At 37.6% G+C, this 26951-nt stretch overlaps 1 protein-coding gene across 7 annotated transcripts in view; it reads right to left on the bottom strand.

Annotated features, from left to right (window-relative positions):
• LOC119523721 (zinc finger X-chromosomal protein) overlaps positions 1 to 26951 on the bottom strand; it is a 725297-nt gene that overhangs the window by 45195 nt on the left and 653151 nt on the right. Inside the window, exons 1-2 of one of the 7 annotated variants that reach the window (XM_037822530.1) lie at positions 10666 to 10965; positions 491 to 529 (exon numbers count right to left, since the gene is read on the bottom strand). The exons of 1 other annotated variant lie outside the window; for it this stretch is intronic. The gene's annotated coding sequence lies outside the window, so the exon portion shown is untranslated. Of the gene's footprint in view, positions 1 to 490; positions 530 to 10293; positions 10377 to 10466; positions 10641 to 10665; positions 10966 to 11154; positions 11177 to 26951 lie in introns of those variants that run through there. 5 more of the 7 variants (XM_037822532.1, XM_037822535.1, XM_037822533.1 and 2 more) reach the window with 5 other exon arrangements.

The following is a 26951-nucleotide window of genomic DNA, read 5'->3' as shown; positions in this document are numbered from 1 at the left end:
TAAATGAAAAATAGGGTGGGATGGAGGAATGGAATGCTTTGGGTATTCTTTTTTATTTTTATTTCTTTTGGAATAAGGAAAATGTTCAAAAATTGATTCTGGTGATGAATGCACAACTATATGATGATACTGTGAATAACTGATTGTACACCATGGATGATTGTAGGATATGTGAACACATCTCAATAAAGCCATATTATGAAATAAAATAAAATAAAATAAAATAAAATAAAATAAAATAAGGCTGAGAAGCAGAAAGAAAAAAGAATTATAAAAAGCAAAAATAGCCTAAGAGACCTCTGGGACACCATTAAATGTACCAATATATGCATTATGAGGTCCCAGAAAAAGAGAGAAAGGGGCAGAAGGAATGCACAAAGAAATAATTACAGTAAATTTCCCAAATTTAGCAAAAGATATGAATAAGCACATCCAAGAAGCCCAGACAAGTGGATAAACCTGAAGAAAATATACCCCATCACATACTGACCAAACCGTTGAATGTGAAGGACCAAGAGAGTTCTGTAAGCTGCAAGAGAAAAGCAACATGTTAGGTACACGGAGTCCCAATCAGATTAAGTTTTGATTTCTCATCAGAAACCATGGAGGCAAGAAGGCAGTGGGTTGAAAGGAACAACCGTCAACCAAGAATGTTATATCCGGCAATACCTTTTTTCAAAAATGAGAGAGAGATTAAGATATTCACAGATAAACAAAAGGTGAGGGAGTTTATCACCACTAGGCCTGTCCTACAAGCAATGTGAAAGGGAGTTTTTCAATCTGAAAGGAAAGAATACTAGACAGTGGTTGAAAGCAGCATAAAGAAATAATGACCTGCGGGAAAGAAAATCATTTTGGTAATTATAAATGCCAGTACTATTCTACTGGATTTTTTGGTATGTAACTCCATTTCTTACTTCCTACAGGAACTAAAACGTATATACATAAAAAGTTATGATAAATCTATGGTTTTAGATATATGAAAAACATATCCAGGTAGAAATGAGAAATCACTCAATATGGCACAATACAAAAAATCAAATAAATGTGAAAGTAGTCATTAACAGAAGAATTGAGGGACGCAAAATGTATAAGACAAAGACTAAAGAGCAAAATGGCAGAAGAAACTCCTGCATTATTACTAGTGACTTTAAATGCAAATGGATTAAACTTTCCAGTCAAAATGCAAAGATCAGCATAATGAATAAAAAAGCATGATTCAACTAAATGCTATTTATAAAAGACTCACCTTACACTCAAAGACAGAAATAGGCTACAGTCAAAAGGATGACAAAAAAAACATTTCACGCAAATAGTAACCAAAAGAGAGCTGGGGTAGCTATACTAATATCAGATAAAACAGACTTTAAGTCACAAACAGTTATGAGGGACAAAGAAGGTCACTATATATACTGATAAAGGGGTCAAATCACCAAGGAACACAATAATTACACTAGGGAGAATGAACAAAATCAAAAGTTTGTTCTTTGAAAACATTAATAAAATTGACAAACCTTTAGCATGAATGACAAAGGAAAAAAGAGAGAACACAAATGACTAAAGACAGAATTGAAAAGGGGAATATTACTAAAGACTGAAATAAAAAGGACTAAAAAAGGATACTATGAACAACCATATGCCAACAAATCAGGTATCCTGGATGAAATGGACAAATTCCTAGAAATACACAAACAACCTACACTGACTCAAGAAGACACAGAAGATCTCAACAAACCAATAACTAGTAAAGAGATTGAATCAGTAATCAAAAACCTCACAACAAAAAAAGCCCAGGAACAGATGGCTTCACTGAGGAATACTACCAAACATTCCAAGAATTAACACCAATCCTGCTCAAACTCTTCCATAATATTGAAGAGGAGGAAAACACTACCTAACTCAATCTATGAGGCCAACATCACCCTCATACGAAAGCCAGATAAAGATACCACAAGAAAAGAAAATTACAGACCAATATCTCTTACGAACATTGATGCAAAAATCCTCAAAAAAAAATTACTAGCAAACAGAATCCAACAGCACATGAAAAGATTTATACACCATGATCAAGTAAGACTTACCCGAGTTCAACATAAGAAAGTCAATTAATGTAATACACCACATTAACAGAATGAAGGGGGGAAAAAAAACATGATCATCTTAACTGACAAAGCCATTTGACAAAATCCAGCACCTTCTTGATAAAACACTTAGAAAACTAGGAATATAAGACAACTTCCTTAACATGATAAAGGGAATATATAAAAAGCCCACAGCAAACATTATACTTAATGATGAAAGACTGAAAGTTTTCCCTCTAAGATCAGGAACAAAACAAGGATGTCTACTGTCACCACTGTTATTTAACATTGCACTAGACATTCTAGCCAAAGCAATTAGGCAAGTAAAAGAAATAAAAGGCATCCAAATTGGAAACGAAGAAGTAAAACTTTCCCTATATACACAAAATCCTGAAAAAATCCACAAAAAAAAAGCTCCTAGAGCTAATAAATGAATTATCAAAGTGGCAGGATACAAGATCAACACCCAAAAACCAGCAGTATTTCTATATACTAGTAATAAACAATCAGAAGAAATCAAGAAAAAAATTCCATTTACAATAGCAACTAAAAGAATCAAATAACTAGGAATAAATCTAACCAAGGATGTAAAGGACTTGTACACAGAAAACGATACAACTTTGCTAAAAGAATTCAAAGATCTAAATAAATGGAAGGACATTCTGCGTTCATGAATTGGAAAGCATAATATTAAGATGTCAATTCTACCCAAAGCAGTTTACAGATTCAATGCAACACCAATCATAATTCCAACAACCTTCTTTGCAGAAATGGAAAAGTCAATCATCAAATTTATGTGGAAGGGAAGGGTAAGGGGCTCTGAATAGCCAAAGCCATCTTCAAAAAGAAGAACTAAGCTACAAGACTCACATTTCCTGTTCTTATAAATTATTACAAAGGCCCACTAATCAAATCAGCTCCCTCTGACCAGTCTCCTTGCTTTAGATCCCAAAAACAAAAAACAAACAAAACAACAACAAAAAAAGAGCATGATATTGGCACAAGGACAGACATATAGACCAATGGAATAAAACTGAGGGCTCAGAAATCAACCCTTACATTTATGGCCAGTTAATTTTTGACAAGGTCGCAAAGACCACTCAATTGGGAAAGAACAGTCTCGTCAACAAATGGTGGTGGGAAAACCGGATCTCCATTTGCAAAAGAACAAAGGTGGACTCCTACCTCACACCATATACAAAAATCAACTCAAAATGGATCAAAGACCTACGTATAAGAGCCAGAACTATAAAACTCCTAGAAGAAAGTGTAGGGAAGCATTTTAGGACCTTGTATTAGACAACGGTTTCTTAGACTTTACACCCAAGGCACAAGCAAAAAAGAAACAAAAATAGATAAATGGGACCATATCAAAATTTAAAACTTTTTTGCCTCAATGGACTTTATCATGAAAGTAAAACAACATCCTCCAAAATGGGAAAAAATATTTGGAGACCGCATATCTAATAAGGGCTTAGTATCTACAATATTATAAAGAAATCCTTCAACTCAACAACAAAAAGACAACCCAACTACACAGTGGAAAAAGTCTTAAAGAGACCGCCAAAGATATACAAATGGTCAAAAAGCACATGAAACAATGCTCAACATCATTAGCCATTAGGGAAATGCAAATCAAAACTACAAGATACCCTTTCATATCCACTAGAATGGCTACTATTAAAAAAAAAAAAAAAACAGAAAATTACAAGTGTTGGAGAATATGTGGACAAATAAGAACACTCATTCATTGCTTGCGGGAATGTAAAATGGTCCAGCTGCTGTGGAAGACAGTTTGACAGTTCCTCAAAAATTAAGTATGGAATTACTATATGACCTGGCAATCCCACTTCTAGGTATATATCCAAAATAACTGAAAGCAGGGACTTGAACAGATATTTGCATACCGATATTCACAGTGGCATTATTCACAGTTGCTAAAAGATGGAAGCAACTCAAGTGTCCATCAACCAATGAATGGCTAAATAAAATATGGTATACACCCACAATGGAATATTATTCCGCTATATAAAGGAATGAAGTTCTGATACATGCGACAACATGGATGATGCCTGAAGACATCATGTTGAAAGAAATAAACCAGACACAAAAGGAAATATATTCTATGATCTCACTGATTAAAAAAAATAATTAGAATAAGCAAAACTCACAGTCAGAATCTAGCATACAGGTTACCAGAGAACAGGGTGAGTGTAGGGAATAGTAGGGAATAGGAAGTTAAGGCTTAAAAGGTACAGTCTCTATTTGGGACAATGGAAAAGTTTTGGTAATCAGTAGCAATGGTAACACAACATTGTGAACATAATTAACAGCACTGGGTTATATATTTGAATGTGATTAAAAGGAGGAAATTTTAGGTTGTATGTTACTAGAATGATTTTTTTTTTTAATCCATGGAATTACTCAACACAGTGAACCCTAAGTTAAACCATGGACTACAGTTAATAGTACAATTATAAAAATTTGTTTCATCAATTGTAACAACTGTACCACACCAGTGCAAGGAGTTAATAATAGGGCAATATATGGGAACTCTGTATTTTATGCTAGATTGTTCTGTAAAACAGCAATGAGACACCATTTATACTAAATTACTGGGGAAAATTACAAAGTCTAATCTTTGGGCAGTGATATGAAGAAAAAGGCACATACATGGCTGATGAGTGTCAACTGAAACACCATTTAACAATTTGGCAACACCAGTAAAGGTGACAATTCATAGAACCGTCAATGCAGCAATTCTACTCTATTATACCTGTAATCCCAAAACAGAACTACCACATACAAGGATGTTTACAGCAGCATTGTTTGAAGCTGCACAAAACTGCAAACAAGCTATTGGTCCCTCTATAGGAATGGATAAACAAACTGCAGTAATATACATTGAAATACAAGCAAAATGAATGAACCAGATCAGCAGTTTTCAAACTTCTTGGTTTAAGGACTCTTTTACACTCGTAAACAGAGGACTCCAAAGAGCTTTTGCTTATGTGGATTATAGCTACAGATAGTCATCACATTAGAAATTAAAACAAACATTTAAAAAACGTCATTCATAAGTACTAAAATTACTATATAAACATAAATATTTAAAAATAACTTTTTCAAAACAAAAAAAGTTATGTGAAGGGAGCATTATTCCACATTTTTGCAAATCTCTTTAATGTCTAGCTTAAGAGAGGACAGCTAGATTCTCTTAATTGCTTCTGCATTCAATCTATTACATCATATGTCATGAAGACTTTGGAAAACACCAGTGTACACTGTATTCATAGACGGTACAGGAGAATGAGAGTGAGAAAGGCAAACAGCAGTATTATTATGAAAGTAGTTTTGACCTTGTGAACCCCCTGAAAAATTCATAGGGATCTCCAGGAATCCCTGAACTATACTTTGAGAATTGTTGAAATAGATCCACATGTAACACGAGTAAATCTCTACAACACACTCTTAAATGAATTAAAAACAAACATAAAATGACACACAAAATATGACACTGTTTATGTAAAGTCAAAACACAAAACACACAAAGCAATACTTGATATTGATTTGGGTACATACATATGAGGATAGTGGCTACTTCTGGTAAAAAAAAAAAAAAAAAAAAGACAGGAATGGGATGGGGTCAGAAGCACCCTTTAACTAGATCTTTAAGATTTTATTTCTTTAAACAAAAGATATGAAGCAAACATGGAACAAAATATTAAGATTTGTTCAATCTGGGTGATATTTGCTTTTCAATAATTTCAAAATTATTTCATAGTTTAAAAATTTTTTATGTATTTTTTTAAAACGGTTGTATATATACTTCAGGGTCACATGGTTCCCTTAAAGTATACCTCTCTTTGAGTAAAATATAGTTACAAGTTACCTGGATTTTATAAAATGTTGTTTGGAAAAATAATGACAGGAGTAAGAACGGCCTGGCCATATTCCAATCAGTTAAGGTATGTTTGTGTGTGCTTGGTGTGGGGGGATGGCTACTGAGTTCCTGTGGCTTGACATGGTACCCTAATAAGATGGACATGTGATGTGCCTTAATATGCATACCCCTTGGTCAAAAAACACTGACAGGATATCTGATTTCAAGTAAAAAACTATTCAACTACATACAATTCTCTGCACCCAATAATTGAGACAACTGTTTTTGGAGAAAATGACCAGGTGTCAGGTACTGCTCAAGAACAAAGCAGAATGAGAACCTGTTTCTACCTTCACAGTTTAGGAAAGGAGACAAAAATATAAATGTGAAGTTAAAATATGATAGATTAAATGCTAAATTAAAGGCTTTTACATTGCTCTGTTGTACAGAGAAGACAGAATGTGCCTGGAAAAATGATGGTGCCATTAACAGAAAGAAAGCAAGAAGCAATTGTTGTTTCAGGGGCTCTGGGTCAGAAAAGATTTTCAATAAATATTATTGGGCATCCAGTATGTGTCAGATAAATTTGGTGTCAGCCATGGTAAGTGTAGGGTGTCAATAAGACACCTGGGTGGAGATGGTTGCTAGGCAACTAGAGATACTAGAAGAGAGGGTAGGCAGGTTAAGGAATATGGAAGCCAAGGGAGGAGATTAAAGGGGAAGAAAAAAAAAAAAAAAAAAAAAGAAGAGGAGGACTGACCTTGAGGGAAATCACACGTTTAGGTGATGGAAAGAAGAACCGCAGAAGACAGAGAAGACACAGAGTTTCTAAAACACAAAGCCAGTTTGTGTGACACACTCATTAACATGTTATAGAACCATTTCCCAATTGGGGAAATACTGGACTTAGGAATAAGTGGGATGAAAAAGTAAAAGTAAAAGTACTGGTGAATGGGAAGACAGGTGAGGTTTTTTTTAAGATAAGCAAATCTAGGAATATTCGTAAGGAGAGGGAAAGGAGCCAGGAAGAGAGTCAGAAGGTAATGATGCAAGAGACAAACAACATCACCGATAGAGGTACATCCCAAAGGAAGCAGGGCAGCTGGGCTTGGCAGGACAGTTCTTCCTAGAGCAAGAGGAAAGGGCGGAAAACCAAGATAGAGATAGAGGCAAAATCATGAAGCAGAAGGGAGGGAAAACCATTTCTTTCTATCAGATGACCATCTATCCTTCTCAGTAAAGTAAAAGATTAAGCCATCTTTGCTGGGGCGAGGGATTTCAAGGATGGGATTGAGGAGTTTGAGAGAGTAGAAACAAAGGTTTGGAAGTGCCAGTGTGCACAAACACAAATAATACAAAGAAGATTAACCAGTGACAATACAAGCCCAAACGGAGTTAGAGAGAAAGTATTTACAAAAATTGTTGGGAGCTTGTTTTTTTAAAAAGGAAATTTGCATCTGGAAAATAAACTAACACCTCACTTATTCAAGATGGGTGTTGCACCAGTTTTCCAGATCAAGGACGGCAAAAAACATTTTCTATTTAACCATTTCTGATGGAAATCCTTCTCAACTATACACTTACCTGTCTTCTTAATTACAACTTGAGTCTAATTTAATCTTAATCTTGAACATCCATTGTCACTGTAATGGAACATTTACTGCTGCTATACTATACAGTAACATAATTCTACTTTTTTAGCTCTTCTATGTGTTTCCTAGCTGTCAAGATATAAAGCAACTGGTTCTTCTACCATTTATGTTTACCCTTAAAACCTCAACAACCACAGCATGCCTTAGCAACTGGCTTCTATCTTACCTCCTGCAATCCACTATTTCTCAAGCTCTTCTAAACCATGGCCCTTTTAGAGTAAACATGAGACTCTCTGGTTCCCTGGGGTCTTCTCATGGAGCATCACTCCTATGACCTGTTGCAGTATAGGAAAATGAAAAAACTGAAACAAGTTTCTAGTGGACATCTACGCTACCTACAGGTTTATATCTTAAGATTCTAGGGAACAAGTTCTCCACATGTTCCACAGAACTTGTACATCCTGGACAGTCACATCTTAATCAAAACATGGGCTGGAAGGCTTGGCTTAGCATAGAGCCTTAGTTACCTTCTCTAACAAAAAGGTAGTTTCTTTCACCAGGGGAAAGCACATCAATTGCAAAAATCTGAAGGCTGCTGCCTTTTTTGTAATCACTCTTCTAACCTACTTTTCAAAATTGACTTCTGAAAAAACTACCATGTTGTGAGGGGGGAATGACCATGGTAATATTTATTTGATTCATTCCTCATTTTTGTGAAGTAACCCTCAGTACCATTCCTGTAATTTTCAACTATGGTAAATGAAACATTAAACCCCCCCCCATTTATTTTCTATAGAAATTATAATATCTCTGAGCAAAAGATTATTTGGGGTGAGATGCTAGGTCAGAAAACAGCAATCTAGTAGAGATGGATCATTTAAAATGCTTAAATCTTGCTTAATTTCTGAGCATTCTTTATAATCTTTCTGGTAGTGAAAACACCGACCAGTTTACTACTCACTCTCATTATTTCTCAACTTTGAAACTTTTCCTAGTCCAATGATTGAAGCCAATATTAAATGAATGAATATAAAGCACAGCTCCAGCCTGTCATTACTCAGCTAATTGAAGGACTCCCCTGTTGCCTCCCACATTGAGGCGCCCCTCCACCTGGCAAGCAAGCTCTTCCACAATCTACCTGAATTGCCACCACTTCCCTACCTATACGATCCATTCCAGCCAAATTATAAATACTTGCTGTTTTCTGAAGAAGCCTCACTCTTGAAATGCCCTTTCCCCACCCCCCATGCTTCAGTAACGTTCTCAAAATGCCGCCTATTTCAGGAACCCTTTCCTGATGCTCCAAAAGGAAAACTTGTCTTCCTGTGAAATCCCAGTAACTGATTGTACCTCTCCGGCAGCACTTAATGCATTTCACCTTGTCTCATCTAATCTCTGGACAACGAACTTCTTGCAGTCACGGTGTGCTTTATAAAGAACCTATTTAATCTTTATTAGCACCCAGCAATTTCCCAGGAAAGCTGTATAACGTGCAATCACAAGTACTTTTGATATAAGAATGTGGTTAAAAGGAGAAATTTTAGGTTGATATGTTACTAGAATAAAATGTTTTAAAAACCATAGGACTGTACAACACAGTGAATTCTGACGTAAATCGTATAATTATAATACTGTTGGAGCAATTATAACAAAAGTACCACACTAATGCAAAGGGTTGTTAATAGGGAAACTGTGTGAGGGGGGGTTATATGGGAACACTTGTATTTTCTGTATTTTTCTGTGAAACTACAACCTCTCTAATATAAAAAAATTTTAATTACTTTAAGGGACAGAAGTCAACCTTAAAACTTTTCAAACAGAGAAAGTAAATACCATGACAAGTACATGAACAATAAATACTGCATCACATTATGTTGTCCTTCAGTAAGAATACGAAAAACTTTCCACCCTTTTCTTACCCCGCGAAAAAAGGAAATAGTAGATATCATTAATAGTTTAAATACAGCTTCCCAAGAAAGTTTCCAAATAAACGAGAACAAAAGACTCCTTCAAAATTTTATTCCTCCGCTTTCGTGCAGTGCAATTTGCATTTCGTTTCCTATTGGATAAAAGAGTAGTGAGAAATTCTTTCCCATAAGATTTCATTTTCATTCTTTTATTCAGGTACTCGAGGAGGCAATCAATAACTGTTGGAAAACAACCGCATCGAGGGCACCCTAACAGTCACGTATGCCTTTCTTTAAGTAAAAAATAAAATAAAATTCCTCGGGGTCCCCTTTGCATTGGTGAGCCCAGGTGCCTGAACTGCCACCCGCCCGGACAACACTCGGGTGGGCTATAACCGCTGAGGGGCGAGTTGGCCCCGGACTTGGCGCCCGGGCGACGGTAGCCGCCAACGGCAGCTTAGTTAAAATGCAGCGGAAGCAGCAGCCAGTCACGGGGCTGCGGCAGGGAAGGCAGGAAGGTGGCGCTGCCGCCGAGCGTCCGTCATGGCGGAAAGGGCAATGGCCGCCGTGAGAAGCGAGCAACGCCCCCTCCGCGCGCTCACGCCGTCACGCCGAGCCTCCGGGACCCGTCACCGGAGCCGCTGCCGCCGCCGCCGCCGCCGCCCGCTCCCCCACCCCCCCTTCACGGGTTGTAGCGGAATTTTCTCTCCCGACACCGCCTTCAAGATGGCGGCTCCCCCTCCCGGCAATCCCCTCAATCGTCCCCTGCAGCAGGCGCCGAGCCGCCGCCATCTTGTCCCCCAGTCCCTCCCCGCCTCGCCGATATTTACATAGCGAAAATCGGCCCGGCCGGCCTGCGGCCTTCACCTCACGCCTGCAGCCTTCGCCTTCACGCCAGGCCTCACCCCCGCGCAGTGCCCCGGGCCGGCCGCGGGACCGACCTCGGGTCCCCCAGCCGCCTCCCAGGCCTCCGGGCGACCCTCCCCCACCGCCGCCCGCTTACGGAGCGCGCCTCAGCCGCCGCTCGGGGCAGCCGGGCTCCTCCTTGGGCCTAACTGCGGCCTCCTCGGGGCCTGCTCGGCGCCGCGCGCCACGCCGTCCGGCCTAGCGCAGGAGGGGGCCTCGCGGGCCGCCGACCAGGCCGAGACCGGGCCGCCGCGCGCGTGCTAGGCCCCACGGCCGCGGCGGCGCCCGGAACTCACCAGACGGGCGGGCGGGCGGTCGGCCTTTCTCTGGAGCACTGGGCCGGGCTCCGGCTGGTGGGGCGGACGGAGGGAGGGAGGAGGGGCCGAGCTCCCCGGCACGGGCCCGCCGTCAGCACGTCACGTCACCGCCCGGGAGAGAAACCCAGGAAAATGCGGAAGGATAGACGGACCCCCACCTTCGCCTGGTGGGTCCCCCTGGCGCCCCGGGTCCGCGCCGCTCACGCCCCGCGACCGGGGAACCTAGTGGCCTCGCTATAGCGGGGTCTACGGCGGCCCGAGTCTCCGTGATAGCGCCCCCCTTCTTTCCACCTCCTCCGCGCTTCCGCCTGCCGCCGCTGCCGCCGCCTCGGCCGTAAAGCCCGCGCGGGGCCGCCGCCCGCCGACCCCGCGATGAGGCAGGCGGTCTGCACCCGGCGCGGCCCTGCTGCATCCCCCAACTTCTTCTGTGGGCCGCGGCCGCCCCCCGATGCCTCCGGGGAGACCTACCTCCTCCCTGCGCCTGTCCTGGCCGAGGCGCCTGCTCGAGTTGTTTGCAGGCCCACAGACCCCCGCCCGCAGTAAATGTTTTCTTCATCCCTGTGGCTGGGGAAGAAGATAAATTTAGTAACCCCCGCTGTCCCCTGCCTTCTCTTAAAAAAAAAAAATGTTTGAAATAAAATGAAAATGGGCTTGCCAGTCTAAATGGGTGTGTGGGCAAAAGGAGGGGGAGAAGTTATCCCAGAACAATTACCAAACCGTTTAATTTTTTTAATTAAGCATTTAGTCAGAACTCACCTGATTTTATTCATTTGCAAATGAAATAAGGGAAAGTGATAGTTTGAAAGTGGTTTCGCACATCGCAGTGAACAAGAATTTTTAATGTATATTTCTATATGTATTTTAGAGTTTGCGAGCCTATTAAATAAATTTTAAGTAATTGTTTAATAAATAATGAACGTTCCACATTCTTTAATAAACATACAGAGAGAGCAGAATTGCATATGGGTTTTTTTTCTAAACTGCTTAAACAAGCCTTTTAACGTTTAAAAGGACTTTTAGGAAAGAAGGGGAAAATGGGTTTGATTAAACAAACAGCATTTATCAGCTCCAAAAACATGTATGGATATTGCCTTCTCGTTAGTTTAAATTTTTATGCAATCATTCCATACTGAACTTGGAACCCAACCTGTGTTTTAAAAGTTACTAGTAAAAAGTTAGTGTGGTCTTACTCTACATTAATCCGGATTCTGGCATGCTTTACTTTTCAATACAGCACTAAATGTTAAAGACATTTTTGAACAAAAAAGAACATAAAAATTATAAATAGCACACTAATGTGAAATCTCTTTGGATACAGAGGCCGTGTACTTTGGTTTCCTATCGTTACGCTTTTTAAAATTCCCAGAATGTAAATTGTCTTCTCTCAGACATCTTATATTCATGAAAAGCTTTCAAAAAGGAGAATCAAAGGTACAGTAAGTAATCTCTGAGAATGTACTAGATAATCATTTTCCTCTCAAGGTTTTAGCTTTGATTTTTTTCCTCAAGTGATTAAATTTTATTTCAAAAATGATAAATGATACTGTGATATAGGCTGTACTCACAGAAAGGTAAATAAAACTATTTTTTTTCAAATTAAAAAATGAGAAATAGCTTGTGTACCCACATTAATATAATTTTTAAAAATTGGTAACCAGTGTTTAAATACTTTACAAAGGCTTCCGTTTACTCCTATGCTATGCCAAGAATGGCGTCTCACATCATCTGTGCAACTGTAAGCAGCATGTTCAGAACACAAAAACCTGAAGTCAGCATTCTTGTTAGTTCTTCCATAATTACCATCAAATACTTGTAAGTCCACCAGTATAAAGCATTTTTAAAAAGGAGTCCAAGGTAGTATAGGGAAAAAGATGTTTCCTCGGTTTAAAAGGTCATAAGTAGTTTAAGTGTTTTTTTAATGGCCCTTTTTCACTACTTTTCATACATATAAAGATTGTTAACTTTGGTGGGAAACAAGGAAAGGATGGCCTAGTTCTATTAGTTACAAAGTCCAAGAAAGATTATTCTATGGATGATTGTACAGATAAGATCAACTATATAATTTTTTTAGTTTTCACAAAAGGGAAAGTAATGTGTACCTGAAGTCCATTTATGGAACTCCGTAAAGAACTCAATATGATAAAAAAATCATTTTACTAGAAGTACACTTAATTAATACTATAAAATACTCATGGTAAAGTGAAGACATAAGGCGTGAACTGCAGAGATCAGAGATCACTTGATGATAGAAAATACAAATAGTCATTTATGAAAGTATACACAGTAGGACCTTAAGTACACCAAAGATCACTGAAAGTATTTGTAAATCAAGCACTGGGTGACTGGGCCCCTGACACCTTATATTTAAAGGACCTACTACGTCCTATTTTACGTTGACACTTTGATCATTTTTTAAATATCGGAGGCCTATAGAATTCTGGGCACAGGGGGTAACAAAGATGTGATGCTTGCCCTTGGGGAACTCCAAAGAAGGAGGCTGTGTATGGCGGAATAAAAACATAATAAAAGACATTCTCACTTAAACACGCAATAAAGGGGAAATTTATTTAGGGAGACTAAGGGCAGAACATTTCAAAAGCATATACTATGAATACAAAATAGCTGGTTTCAAAGCAATCAAAGGAATTTTGATTACGTGCTGAAATTTATTTGTTCTTTGAGAGATGTTAATGTATATCGGATAGTTAAAGGCATCTCAAGGTTTTTACAGTGTTTTATAACGAAAAATCCCTGACATGTTTATAGGTCCTTGAGCCATAAACAATACAAGGCCTTTCAATCTATTTTCCAGATAAAGATTAGGCAAAAAAGAAGCTGTTGATTTTCACTTTACATCACAGACTCATGGGAATCCAAATAGGAAACAATAAATTACTGACTTATGAGGAAATATATACCTTTTTGAATAAAATTGAGATAATTCATTATTTTATATCCGAAGGTTAGAAAATATTTATCTTCCCCTGGAAAGGCCCTAGTTTTGTTGAACTAAGCATGCCCTATAAAAATAAACCATTTATATACTTCATGCTTAAATTATCTTAACATGAGCAAGTTGTATGTTCTGTAAGAATTCAGTTGCTACAATTAACACCAAATAAGCCTTTTTAATCTGAATCTCTAAGCCACACACCCTCCCCAAGGAAACTATTTTTTAAATAATTAATGACTAGCAAGTGATTTTCAAGCAGTATTTTTCACAGGAGTCATTAGGTGAATAAGACACTGTTTAATTCCTAAAAATCACCAGTTGCCAAATTCTAGCTCGTGGATTATAAATCACAGAATACAGCAAACTAGCACCACTAAAGAGGTGAAAATCAATACATGAGACCTAGAAACAATGTCCAGCAGCAATGAGCATCCCTGGTGCCCAGATTGGATCCTCTATATACAATTTTCCACTAAAAGGAACCAGGATTCCTTGGAGAAATGGCAGATTTCTGGGTTGGAGCAGAAAAGTACAAAATTAGCTAGGAACATCTCATACCAGAAAGCAAGTAAAGGAAGTATCAAAGCTTCCTAGGGGTGTGGCAAAAGGTCTCAGGAGTCAGTCTGAAGAGGTTCCAGCTAGCTAAAGATGAGACAATTTGAATGTCAAAAGAATAATAATTGCTATGGGTTGAAACACCTCAAGTATATTCAAATTCATGAGTTTATAATGAGACAAAAAATGATTAGTGGTGATGGTTGCCCAACTTTATGGATATCCTAAAATTCACTGACCTGTACACTTTTAAAGGGTGAATTTTATGATATATGAATTATATCTCAATAAAAACAATGATCACTTTTGGAGAATGCTAGGGAACCTACTCATAATTTTGAAAAACAGAAGAGAAAGAATCAAGCACTCATCTTGTATGACTGACTATTCCTCAGGCTAATGAAATACTTGATGAAAAGAATTTTCTTTTAATAGAAGTATTTCAGCTAATACATGAAGAAAGCTTCATAGAATTAGAATATCACCCTTTTGAAACCCCTAACAAATTAATGGATCTAGGTAACAATCATCAATGGTTGCCAACCAGAGAGACAACCAGACATATGCCTCATGTTGGAAGTACACAATACCACTAGCCAAAAAAATCAAACCTGAACCTGACTGATCCTCTTGGTCTAACTACCAATTTACAGGAAATACAGGGAACAGAGAAACATATAAATGAAACCACAGGACGCAATCAACAAAATCCAAACTGAATGGAAACTCTGGAGGACAGTTAACCTGCTTTCTTCAACAAACAAATTGTAAAAAAAAATGGAGAGGAAACCAACAGATTAGAAAAGACTTTAAAGACATATCAATCAATTGCAGTAATGAACCTTATTTCTATCCTGGTTCAAACAACCAACCATAAAAAAAGATATGAGAAAATTGAAGAAATGTATTGAAGAAATGTGAATACTGACTAGATATATGATGATATAAACAAATTATTGTTAATTTGTTTAGGTATAATGATGTGATTATGTCTAAAAATGAGTTATCTTTTAGAGATATATTACCAAAATATTTACAGATAAAGTGATACAATCTCAGAGATCTGCTTCTTAATAATATGGAAGCTGGGAGCAGAGCAGGGGTTGAGGATGAAGTGGGTGGGGGATATAAATGAAACAAGATTGGCAATGATCAGACAACTGTTGAAGATAGATGATGCATATATGGGAGTTTTGATACATTATTCTCCTTATGTACATAATTGAAATTTTCCATAGACAAAACAAAACAAAACAAAAATAAGTATACCAAAAAAAAAAAAAAAACTTACCTTCAAATTCCAAAAATCTTTGGAGGAGAGCAAACATTGCAGATATCATTTCTTCCATCTTCACTTTTCTAAGCACTTATTTTCAAAACAGCACTTATTTTAAAACAATTAGCACAATTGAGCAATCAAATAAAATTAGACCACTTATGATTAAGAAAATGGCAATGGTTCTCAAATTGCTAAGAGAACATCCTGGCAAAGATGCAGATTCCTGGACCCCAATTCCTAAGAATTTTGATTTAGTAAGTACAGGATAGGGCCCAGGAATCTGAAGGAGCCCAGGTGATACAGACAAGTGGCCCACACACCAGAGACACTTTGAGAAATATTAATATATCCTTATAAATACATCTTTCTCCACATCTGTTAGAGTTTCTCTTGGAATAAAAAAGTAAAATTGCTGGGCATGGCACATTTTCAATATTACTCTCAAAAATGAGCATACTAATATACAACTTTTCTAGCAGAATAAAAGAATTCCCAATTCCCCACTCCTTGGCCAACTCTTGAGGCACTCAGACTTTTTAATTTTTTCCAATCTGATAATGGTAAGATTGCTATTTTAATTTATTTTACCTTGATAACCGAGAAAGTTCAGAATATCTTTGTATCTTATTAGCTATTCAGTTTTCCTCTTTTGGAAATTACTTTGGAATAACATTTGTCCATTTTTCTATTGAAATTTTTTTATCTTATTCATTTATAGAAATATTCTATACATCCTGATTATTCTTTGCTTGTTTTATATAAATATGTATCTATAATATAAATATCATTTCCCCATCTGCTGCTTGTGTTTTAACTTTGTCTAAAGCAGTTTTTCAAACTGCAGATCATGAAGTCAATCAAAATCACCTGGGGGACTTTTTAAAACACCATTGTCTGTCCGCACTACAGAGATTCTAATTTTGTCTGGATAGGATCCCACCATTGGTGTGTGTGTGTATATATATATATATTTTTTTTTTAAAGCTTCCAAGGTGATATTAATATATATCAAGGTTCAGAATCATGAATTTAGTGTTTTACAAGTAGAATTGTTTAAAAAGTAGAATAAAAAATAGAGTATATTGCAATAGTAAAGTATTGTTTGATTAAGTTGTTTTTTCATGGAAGTATAATGGGTCACAGTATAAAATTTATTTTTTACCATGGGTAGAGGTCAAACTTTTGAAAATCTATGATGGGTTATGCAGCCTTTAATTTTCATAAAATCAAATCTATCGAAAAAGGAAGGGAGAGGCAAGATGGCGGCATAGAGAGGCGTGGAAGCTAAGCAGTCCCCCTGGAACAACTACAAAAAACCAGAAACAACTAGTAAATAATCCAGAATAACTGCGGGGGGACAAACGAGACCATCCACTCATCATACACCAACCTGAATTGGGAGGAATGCCCGAGAACACAGCATAAAATCTGTAAGTAAAACCTGTGGAACCAGGTCGTGAGACCCCCTCCCCCATAGCCCGAGCTGCGGAGCCTCGTGGTGCTAGAGAAGCTCTCTCCCAGCAAGCGAATACAGCTCAGCTGAGCTCCAACTGGGGTTTTAAGTAGCGAGTGTGAACTGCTCACTACAGGTACGCAGCCCCAAAAAACAGACAGAGGCTTTGGGTGACGACTGACCTGGGAGAGCCGGAGGGTCGCCTTGACTGGGTCTGAAGGGGACTATCTGTTTCTTTTTCGGCTCAGTGGAGAAAGCCCCAGTCATTTTAAGTTTCCAGGGCTGTGACTTGGGGAAGGGCGGAGACACCACAAGCAGAGAGCGAGACCATTGAAATGCTAATGACCTCCACCTGGGGGGTCTGTCTTCTCTAGGAGGAAAGGGGTGGGGCCCTTTCCATTCAGAACCAGACCCCAGAGCCTGGGGGAACACGGCCATACCTCCTCACACCAGTCAAGAATTATAGGCTAACAGGCGTCACCTGCTGGGCAGAAAAGCACAGTGACCCGAGGCATCAAAGGGTGGAGCAATTTTCTAAGACACACCCGCAGGGAAACCAGATACTGAATATTTCTTCCCTCTGTTCTGGTCTGGGAAAACCTGATTTGGATAAACAAGGAAACCATGCCTAGACAACAGAAAATTACAACCTACACTAAGAAAAACAAAGTTATGGCCCAGTCAAAGGAACAAACGTACACTTCAACTGAGATACAGGAATTTAAACAACTAATGCTAAATCAATTCAAAAAGTTTAGAGAAGATATTGCAAAAGAGATAGAGGCTGTAAAGGAAGCACTGGACCTGTATACGGCAGAAATCAAAAGTTAAAAAAACCTACTGGTAGAATCTATGGAAATGAAAGGCACAACACAAGAGATGAAAGACACAATGGAAACATACAACAACAGATCTCAAGAGGCAGAAGAAAACACTCAGGAACTGGAGAACAAAACACCTGAAAGCCTACACACAAAGGAGCAGATGGAGAAAAGAATGAAAAAATATGAGCAACGTCTCCGGGAACTCAAAGATGAAACAAAGTACAATAATGTACGTATCATTGGTGTCCCAGAAGGAGAAGAGAGGGGAAAGGGGGCAGAAGCAATAATAGAGGAAATAATTCATGAAAATTTCCCATCTCTTAAGAAAGACATAAAATTACAGATCCAAGAAGCGCAGCGTACTCCAAACAGAAGAGATATGAATAGGCCTACGCCAAGACACTTAATAATCAGATTATCAAATGTCAAAGACAAAGAGAGAATCCTGAAAGCAGCAAGAGAAAAGCAATCCATTACATACAAAGGAAGCTTAATAAGACTATGTGCGGATCTCTCAGTAGAAACCATGGAGGCAAGAAGGAAGTGGTGTGATATGTTTAAGATACTGAAAGAGAAAAACCACCAACCAAGAATCCTGTATCCAGCAAAGCTGTCCTTCAAATATGAGGGAGAGCTCAAAATATTTTCTGACAAACAGACAATGAGAGACTTTGTGAACAAGATACCTGCCCTACAGGAAATACTAAAGGGAGCACTACAGGGTGATAGAAGACAGGAGTGTGTGGTTTGGAACACAATTTTGGGAGATGGTAGCACAACAATGCATGAAAGACAGAGCTGGTTATTATGGTTTTTATCACCCTAACACAAAGCGGAACACTCTCAACGTTACTCCCTCTGAAGACTGTAAAAATCTTGGGATTGAAAGGAAAACTTTCATCTAAAAGTGCTGTGGACAAGAAAATGCCACCACTGATTGTTTTAGCAGCCTAAGCAGTGTAGAGACTATATATTTGCCCTTGACTTATGTTTTCCTTCTCATGATGATTTGTGGGTCTTGAAAAACATCACTGTTAAAAAATTTCAAAGGAGACAAAGGAAATGAATAAAATCCCTGCTCAGAGGGGGAAAGCAATAGAAGTTACATGGAGAAGCTGCCAATAGGGAGATTTCATGCTTTTGTTAATTAAACGAACAAAGGAAAAAAAAAAACAAAAACAGTGCAGCAGGCTGTATCCTACATAACAGCCTCCACTAATAAAAAGTAATAGACAAAAAAAAAAAAAAAAAAAAAATCAAATCTATCACTTTTCCTTTATTGTCTGTACTTTTTATGTCTTGTCTAAGAAATCCATACCTTTCCCAAGATCATAAATATTGACTCTAGGTTTCCTTCTAATAAATTTAAATTTTTGTCATTAAGTTCTTTAATTTATCTTAAATTTATTTGCATGTATGATTTGAGGTAAGGATTTCACTTAATTTCTTTCTACATGGAAAGCCAAGTTTTACCAACATCATTGTTAAACAGGACATCCTTTATTGATTTTTTGGTGCCAACCCTGTCATATAAGATGTTTTTATATATGCATAAGAATATTTCTATGCTCTCCCTTCTGGTACATTGATTTATTAACCTATTCCTAAATAAAAAACATACTTTGTTAAATACTATAGCTTTATTATGTCTTTATTTTGTTGTCAAGTTTTTCCCCATCCCAAATTTATTCTCATTTTTCAGAAGTGTCTTAGCTCATCTTAGAAACGTTACGTAAGTTTTAAAAACAGTTTGTCAAATTTTACAAAATCTTCTGATGAGTTTTTTTTTATTTTTATAGTAGTAATATATATAATAACATATAACATATATAACATAAAATTTAACATTTTAACCATTTTTTTTAATTGGAGAAGTTGTGGGTTTACAGAACAATCATGTATGAACTACAAAAGTCCCATATACCACCCTTCCACAAACACCTTGCATTGGTGTGGAACATTTGTTACAATTGATGATAGCACATTTTAATAATTATACTATTAAATAAAGTCCATGGTTTAACTTAGAATTCACTGTCTGTGTGGTGTAGTTCCATGGATTTTTTTTTATTCTGTTACCAAATATACAACTTAACATTTCCCCTTTTAATCCTATTCAGATATGTATTTCAGTGCCGTTAATTATGTTGACAATGTTGTACTACCATCATCACCATCTATTACCAAAACATTTCCATCATTCTAAATAGGATCCCTGTACATTTTAAGCCTTAACTTCCCATTCCTTATTCCCACCCCATCCCCTGGTAACTGATATTCTAGATTCTGACTCTATGAGTTTGTTTATTCTAATTGTTTCAAAACAGTGAGATCATACATATTTGTCCTTTTGTGTCTAGCTTATTTCACTCAAAATGATGTCTTCCAGGTTCATCCATGTTGTCACATGTATCAAGACTCCATTCTTTTTTATGGCTGAATAATATTCCATTGTGTGTATAGTCAACATTTTATTTATCCATTCATCAGTTGATGGACACTTGGGTTGCTTCCATCTTTTGGCCATTGTGAATAATGCTGCTATGAATATTGGTATGAAAATATGTTTGAGTCCCTTCTTTCAATTATTTTTGGTATATACCTAGGAGTGGGATTGCCAGGTTATATGGTAGTTCTATACTTAGCATTCTGAGGAACCACGAAACTGTCTTCCACAGCTGTTGCACCATTTCACAATGCCACAAACGAGTGAGTGTTCCTATTTCTCCACATCCTCTCCAACACTTATTTTCTGTTTTTATTTGTTGATAGCAGTCATTCTAATGGCTGTGAAATAGTATCTCATTGTGGTTTTGATTTGCATTTCCCTGGTGGCTAATGATGTTGAGCATCTTTTCATGTGCCTTCTGGCCATTTGTATGTCTTCTTTGGAGAGATGGGTTGCTTGTCTTTTTGTTGTTAAGTTGAAGTATTTCTTTATATAATCTGGATATTAAGTCCTTATTGGATACATGGTTTCCAAATATTTTCTCCCATTGTGTAGGTTGTCATTTTACTTTCATGGTAAAGTCCTTTGAGAAACAAAAGTTTTTAATTTAGATGAGGTCCCATTTATCTATTTTTTTGGGTTTTTTTTTTTTTTGTGCTTTGGGTGTAAAGTCTAAGAAACCATTGCCTAACACAAGGTCCTGAAGATGCTTCCCTAAGTTTTCTTCTAGGAATTGACAGCTCTACCTCTTATATTAAGGTCTTTGACCCATTTTGAGTTGATTTTTGTATATCATATGAGATGGGGATCCCACTTTTTTTTTCTTTTCTTTTTTTTTGCAAATGGAGATCCAGTTTTCCATTTGTTGAAGAACCATTTCCCAATTGGATGGTCTTTGCCACCTTGTCAAAAATCAGTTGTGAAGGTTGATTTCTGAGCTCTCAATTCTATTCCACTGATGGTGTTTTTTAACTGCATTCAATTTGTAGATCAACTTGGCAAGAATTGGTATCTTTATTGAGTCTATCCATCCATGAATATACTATGTCTCTACATTAAATTTTTTCTTCTAATATATTGTTCTAGTTTGCTAATGCTGCGGAATGCAAAACACCAGAGATGGATTGGCTTTTATAAAAAGGGGGTTTATTTAGCTACACAGTTACAGTCTTAAGGCCATAAAGTGTCCAAGATAACACATCAGTAATCGGGTACCTTCACCGGAGGATGGCCAATGGCGTCTGGAAAACCTCTGTTAGCTGGGAAGGCACGTGGCTGGCGTCTGCTCCAAAGTTCTGGTTTCAAAATGGCTTCTCCCAGGACGTTCCTTTCTAGCAAGCTTGCTTCTCTTCAAAACATCACTCCCAGCTGCACTCTCTTTGAGTCAGCATATTTTATATGGCTCCACTGATCAAGGCCCACCCTGAATGGGTGGGGTCACACCTCCATAGGAGTATCCCACCGAAGTCACCACCCACAGCTGGGTGGGGCACATTCCAAGCAAATCTAACCAGCACCAAAAGGTCTGTCCCACAAGACCACAAAGATAATGGCATTTGGGGGACACAATACATTCAAACCGGCACATTTATCCTTTAATAAGGCTTTCTGATTTTCTTCATAAAAGTTGCCAACATCTTTGGCTAGAATTATTTCTAGGTACCTTATTGGTATTATGACTGAGGGTTTTTTCTCTATGATATTTTCTAATTGGTATTGTTGATGTATAGGAACAATACATGTCCATAATCCCTTATCCAAAACCCTTCGGGCCAGATGTGCTTCCAAATTCAGTTTTTTTTTTAATTTTAGAAAGAAATACCCTGGATTTATCATGTATTATATGACACTAACACAGTCTGGGGAAGTACTCTAGAATCAAACACATTAATATTTCTGCAATGAAATTTATGAGCATTCCATTAAGTGGGCTAAATTAAGACTGTAAATAGACTTGGATAGAGTTTTGCTGCCAAAGTGCACTGGCACCAAATGTGCCAGAAAATACTTTTGGCTTCAGAGCTGCTTTTTTATTTTTATTTTTTTCCAGCTTGGTAACTAAGGAATTGTGAGCCTGTATTAATTGTTGCTTGTTGATGCTATATCATGCAATGTTGCTGATTTCTTTTATTAGTTGTAAAGTTTGTATATTCCTTTCATTTTTATGAAGACAATCATATCCCCAGTGTTTCAGTTTGCTAAAGCTGCCAGAATGCTATATACTAGAAATAGGATGGCTTTTACAATGGGGATTTATTAACTTACAAATTACAGTTCTTAGTCCATGAAAAGGTCCAAGTTAAGGCATCAACAGGATGATAATTTCTCTGAAGACAGGTTGCCGGCATCTGGGACACCTCTGTCATATGGGAAGGCACATGGCCGGTATCTGCTGGTCCTTCTGTCCTGGGATTCCTTGCTTTCAGCTTCTGGCTTCAGTGGTTTCCTCTCTCAGCTTCTGTGGGTGTGTCCTTGTCTCTCAGCTTTTCTGGGGCTTCTCTGAGCTCTCTGGGTTTGGTTTGTCTTTTATCCTCTCATAAAGGACTGCAGTAAAAGGATTAAGAGATTAAGACCCACCTTGAATGGGCTGGGTCATATCTTAATTGAAATAACCAAAAGGTCCTACCCACAATAGGTCTACACTCACAGGAATGGATTAAAAGAACATGGCCTTTTCTGGGGTACATAACAGCTTCAAACTAACACACTCAGCAAATATGAAAATTTCAACTTTTCCTTTCAAATCTTTTTGGTTTTTTATGTATGTTGGTTGGTTGGCTTGATTGCACTATCCAGGAAAATAATGAATGAAAATAATGATGGTGGGCATCCTTGACTTGTTTCTGACTTAACGAGAATACCTCTAAAATTTCATCATTAAGGACAATTTGGGGAGTAGGTTTTTGGTAGCTAAATTTTCTTAAGATAAGGAACATTTCCACTATCCTTAGTTTGCTAAGAACTTTTATCAGGAATTAATTTTGAATCCTTTAATCTGCTCATGTAGAGATTTGCCCTAAGAGCCTTCCTAAAGTTAAACCATCCATGCATTCTTGGGATAAACTCTACTTGGTGATAATCTTTGTAATATACTGCTGTATTCAAGTAGCTCATCTATATTTATGACTCTCACATCTAAGTCTATAAGTAATATTAGCTTATTATTTCTTTCCACATAAGACTTTTTCCAGTTTTGACATAAAGATTAAAGTACTTTCTGGAGGTTATTCTTATGTGTTATATAGATATCCCTTTTAGTTTTTAGCATATTAGAATAGCTAGAAGGAAATACCTGAAACTGTTGAACTGCAATCCAGTATCCTTGATTCTTGAAGATGATCGCATAACTATATAGTTTATACGGTGTGACCATGTGATTTTGAAAACCTGTGGCTCACACTTCCTTTATCCAGTATATGGACAGATGAGTAGAAAAATGAGGACAAAAACATAAATCAATAATGGGGGGGATGGGGGAATGGGATGTTTTGGGTGTTCTTTTTTAATTTATTTTTATTTTTATTTTTTGGAGTAATGAAAATGTTCAGAAATTGATTGTGGTAATGGATGCACAACTATATGATGATACTGTGAACAACTGTATACTTTGGATGATTGTATGGTATGTGAATACATCTCAATAAAATTGCATTAAAAAAGATTAAATTAGCCTCAAATAAATTGGGTAGCATTCTCTTTTATTATTACTATTGTTATTGTTATTCAAATTATTAAGGATTTTATGTTCCCTTGTAGGTTGGGTAAAGCTCACCTATAAAACCCTCTGAGCCTGATTGTATTTTTTGTGTGTATTTTAGGGGATTAGATCTCTTTACTATTGCATCAATTCATTAATGGTTATGGGTCTGATATCTATTTCCTCTTGAATTCATTTAGGAAATTTATATTTTTCTATAAAATCAACTATTTCGTTGTGAGTTTTCAAATGTATTTGTATGAAGTGGTTCATAATATTCTCCTGTGAGTTTCTGAATCTCTACCATTTCTGTCATCATGCCCCCTTTTTGTTAATACCATTGCCTGTTATGACTTCTATTTTTCCCAGTCTTGCAAGTGATTAGCCTATTTTAAAATTCTTTTCAATTAACTTTTAGTTTTGTTAATCATCTATTTTTCTCTGTTTATGACATTTTGCTTTTATATATATTATTTTCTTCCTTCAATTGTCTTTGAGTTTATTAATATGTTTTTTATGGTAGACTGCAAATCACCCCCAACATTTTTCCTCTCTTCCTTCATAGTACTATATTTAATTGGACACATGGATTTTCAGCTAAAAAATACATTTCCCAGTCCCCTTTGACCAAGTTCTGACCAATGGAATGGGAGAAGAGATGCTGAGTACCTCTTCAGAGTCCTTCATTTAAAACAATTGTGTGTGCACGCCTGTGCTGGTTTGTTTATATTATGCCCCCTAGCAAAAGCCATATTCTTTAAAGCAATCTTGTGGAGGCAGATTGATTAATCTTTTTGATCAGGCTGTGACCTCTTGACTGAATGTTTCCATGGAGATTTGACCCCAACCATTCAGGGTAGGTCTTGATTAGCTTACTGGAGTCCTTTAAAGGGAGTCCACACAGAGAGCAGAGATGAAAATGCCCTGGGATATGCTAAGCTAGGAGCTGACCCCGATGCTTGCTGATGCTTGGAGACTCTTGGAGATGCTAGGAGATGCAGACAGAATGACATGTGGAGGTGCTAAGCTAAGAGATGAAGCCCAGAGTTTGCCCCAGAGGAGCTAAGAGAAACCCAGACATTTTGGAGAATGCCATTTTGAAACACAACTCAGGAGCAAAGGAACAGTAGATGCCAGCCACGTGCCTTCCCAGCTGAAAAAGGTGTTCTGGATGCCATTGGCCTTCCTTCAGTGAAGGTAACTTCTTGTTGATGCCTTAGTTTGGACACTTTTATGGCCTTAGAATGGTAAATTTGTAATTTAATAAATCCCCTTTATAGAAGCCAATCCATTTCTGGTGTTTTGCATAACAGCAGCATTAGCAAACTGGAACAACGCCCTTGGGCTCTTTTCCACTTTTTGATGTCTGGGAGGTAATGACAACTTAATACAGCTGCTTTGGACAGGCCAATGAAAGATCTATGTTTAGTTTGGCATTGTTGTCTATCAATCCTGGACCATCATCTACCTACTCCAGGAAAAAAATAGAGTTTTTGTGGGAGGAAAATAGAGTTCTATCTTATTTAAGTTTCTATATTTTGGGGTCTCATTAAAAAAGTTACTTAGCCTGTATCCTAACTAACACCTTCCTTTTCTGAACAATTAGCTCATTAATTATTGATAATTTTCTTGTCGGATATATGTATTGAAATCTTTAATTTCTCTCTAAATACCACATTAGCTATAGCATACAAGCTTTGATAGGTTCTGTTTTGTTGCTGTTCAGTTCTACATATTTTGTAATTTTCATTTTGGTTTCTTCTTTAATCCAATAATTATTTAGATGTTTTAAAAAATTTCCCTACTGTACACAGGGGAAGGTTGTCCATTCATTATATTATTTAATATCAAATTTTATTGCTTAAAGCCAGGGAATGTGCTCTGTAACAGTGCTGCTCAAACTATCTTAAGTGAAGGACCAAATTTTCTTTTTCCTATCTATTGCTCACTGATATTATTGATAAATATAATAAAAATAAATTACTAGAAAAATGAAATGAAAAATTGACATATAAAACGCAAGCCCAAATTTTTTGCTTTCAGAGTCAGCAGACATAAAATTACTCTGTCAAAGTAATAAAGGGTTCTAAAAAATTACTCTCAATTTTTCTCGTCACAGATGAGTAACAAAGAGTTCATTGGCTGGCACCTCTCCACAAACCATGCTTTGAGTAGCATGTATAATATAATACATAACTACCTTACATAATGACCCTTCAATTAATAACATTTGCCAAAGCCACTGTTGGAAATTATACCACATTTTGAACAATGATCCTTTTTTATGAAATAATGACTTTCTACAAATATATTCTCATAAATTACGGGACACAAGAATTCCAAGTCAGAGAATATCATATGGAAGAAACTTGAATCGTATGCTGTGTCTGGATGAACTGCAAATGTTTTTTGTTGGTTTGTTTTTGCACATACAGACATCACAGAAACAGAAACAAACACCCCAAATTGAGAATAAAACAAGAAGCAGCAGCTGACAAAACTGTGGAGTTTTGTAAGTTTCAGAAAATGAGGCAAGTCAAGAACACAGCAGGATTCTGACTGAGTAAAATTAAGACTCAATAAAGTCTGAGCTGTGCCTACAAGACTCTTGGCAATGGAGCCCTACTTTATGATAATAACATCATATTGAAGGGGAAAAAATATAGGGAAATGAAGGATGAGACCTGAGACTCTACATTTCCAACACTCTCCCAAGTGCTGCTGCTGCTGGCCTGAGCAGCAGGGGTTTCTGGGATCCTGCAGAGCTGTTGCTTCTCCTGCTGACCCTGCATGACATCTGGGTAACTGATAAGTCATGTATTATATGTGCCTGCCAGCATGGCAGCCAGAGAGACAGCTGGGACTGGGAAATGGCAGCAACCCATTCCAGCAGGTGACCCGTATAAAGGGGCGGGCCTCGTGGCAGCCAGGAGCTTAGAGTCCTCCCCTGTGCCTTTTGCGGCCCAGGACGACTGGGAGTAGGACAAGGAGACAACAGCTATTTGGATTAATACTGTCACCCAAGTCCAAGCCCCGAGGAACTTCAACATTCAGG

This window comes from Choloepus didactylus, chromosome X (genome assembly GCF_015220235.1).
Source record: "Choloepus didactylus isolate mChoDid1 chromosome X, mChoDid1.pri, whole genome shotgun sequence".
Taxonomy (NCBI): domain Eukaryota; kingdom Metazoa; phylum Chordata; class Mammalia; order Pilosa; family Megalonychidae; genus Choloepus; species Choloepus didactylus.
The sequence above is the reverse complement of the archived record's forward strand: the minus strand, read 5'-3'. Positions and strand labels throughout refer to the sequence as shown.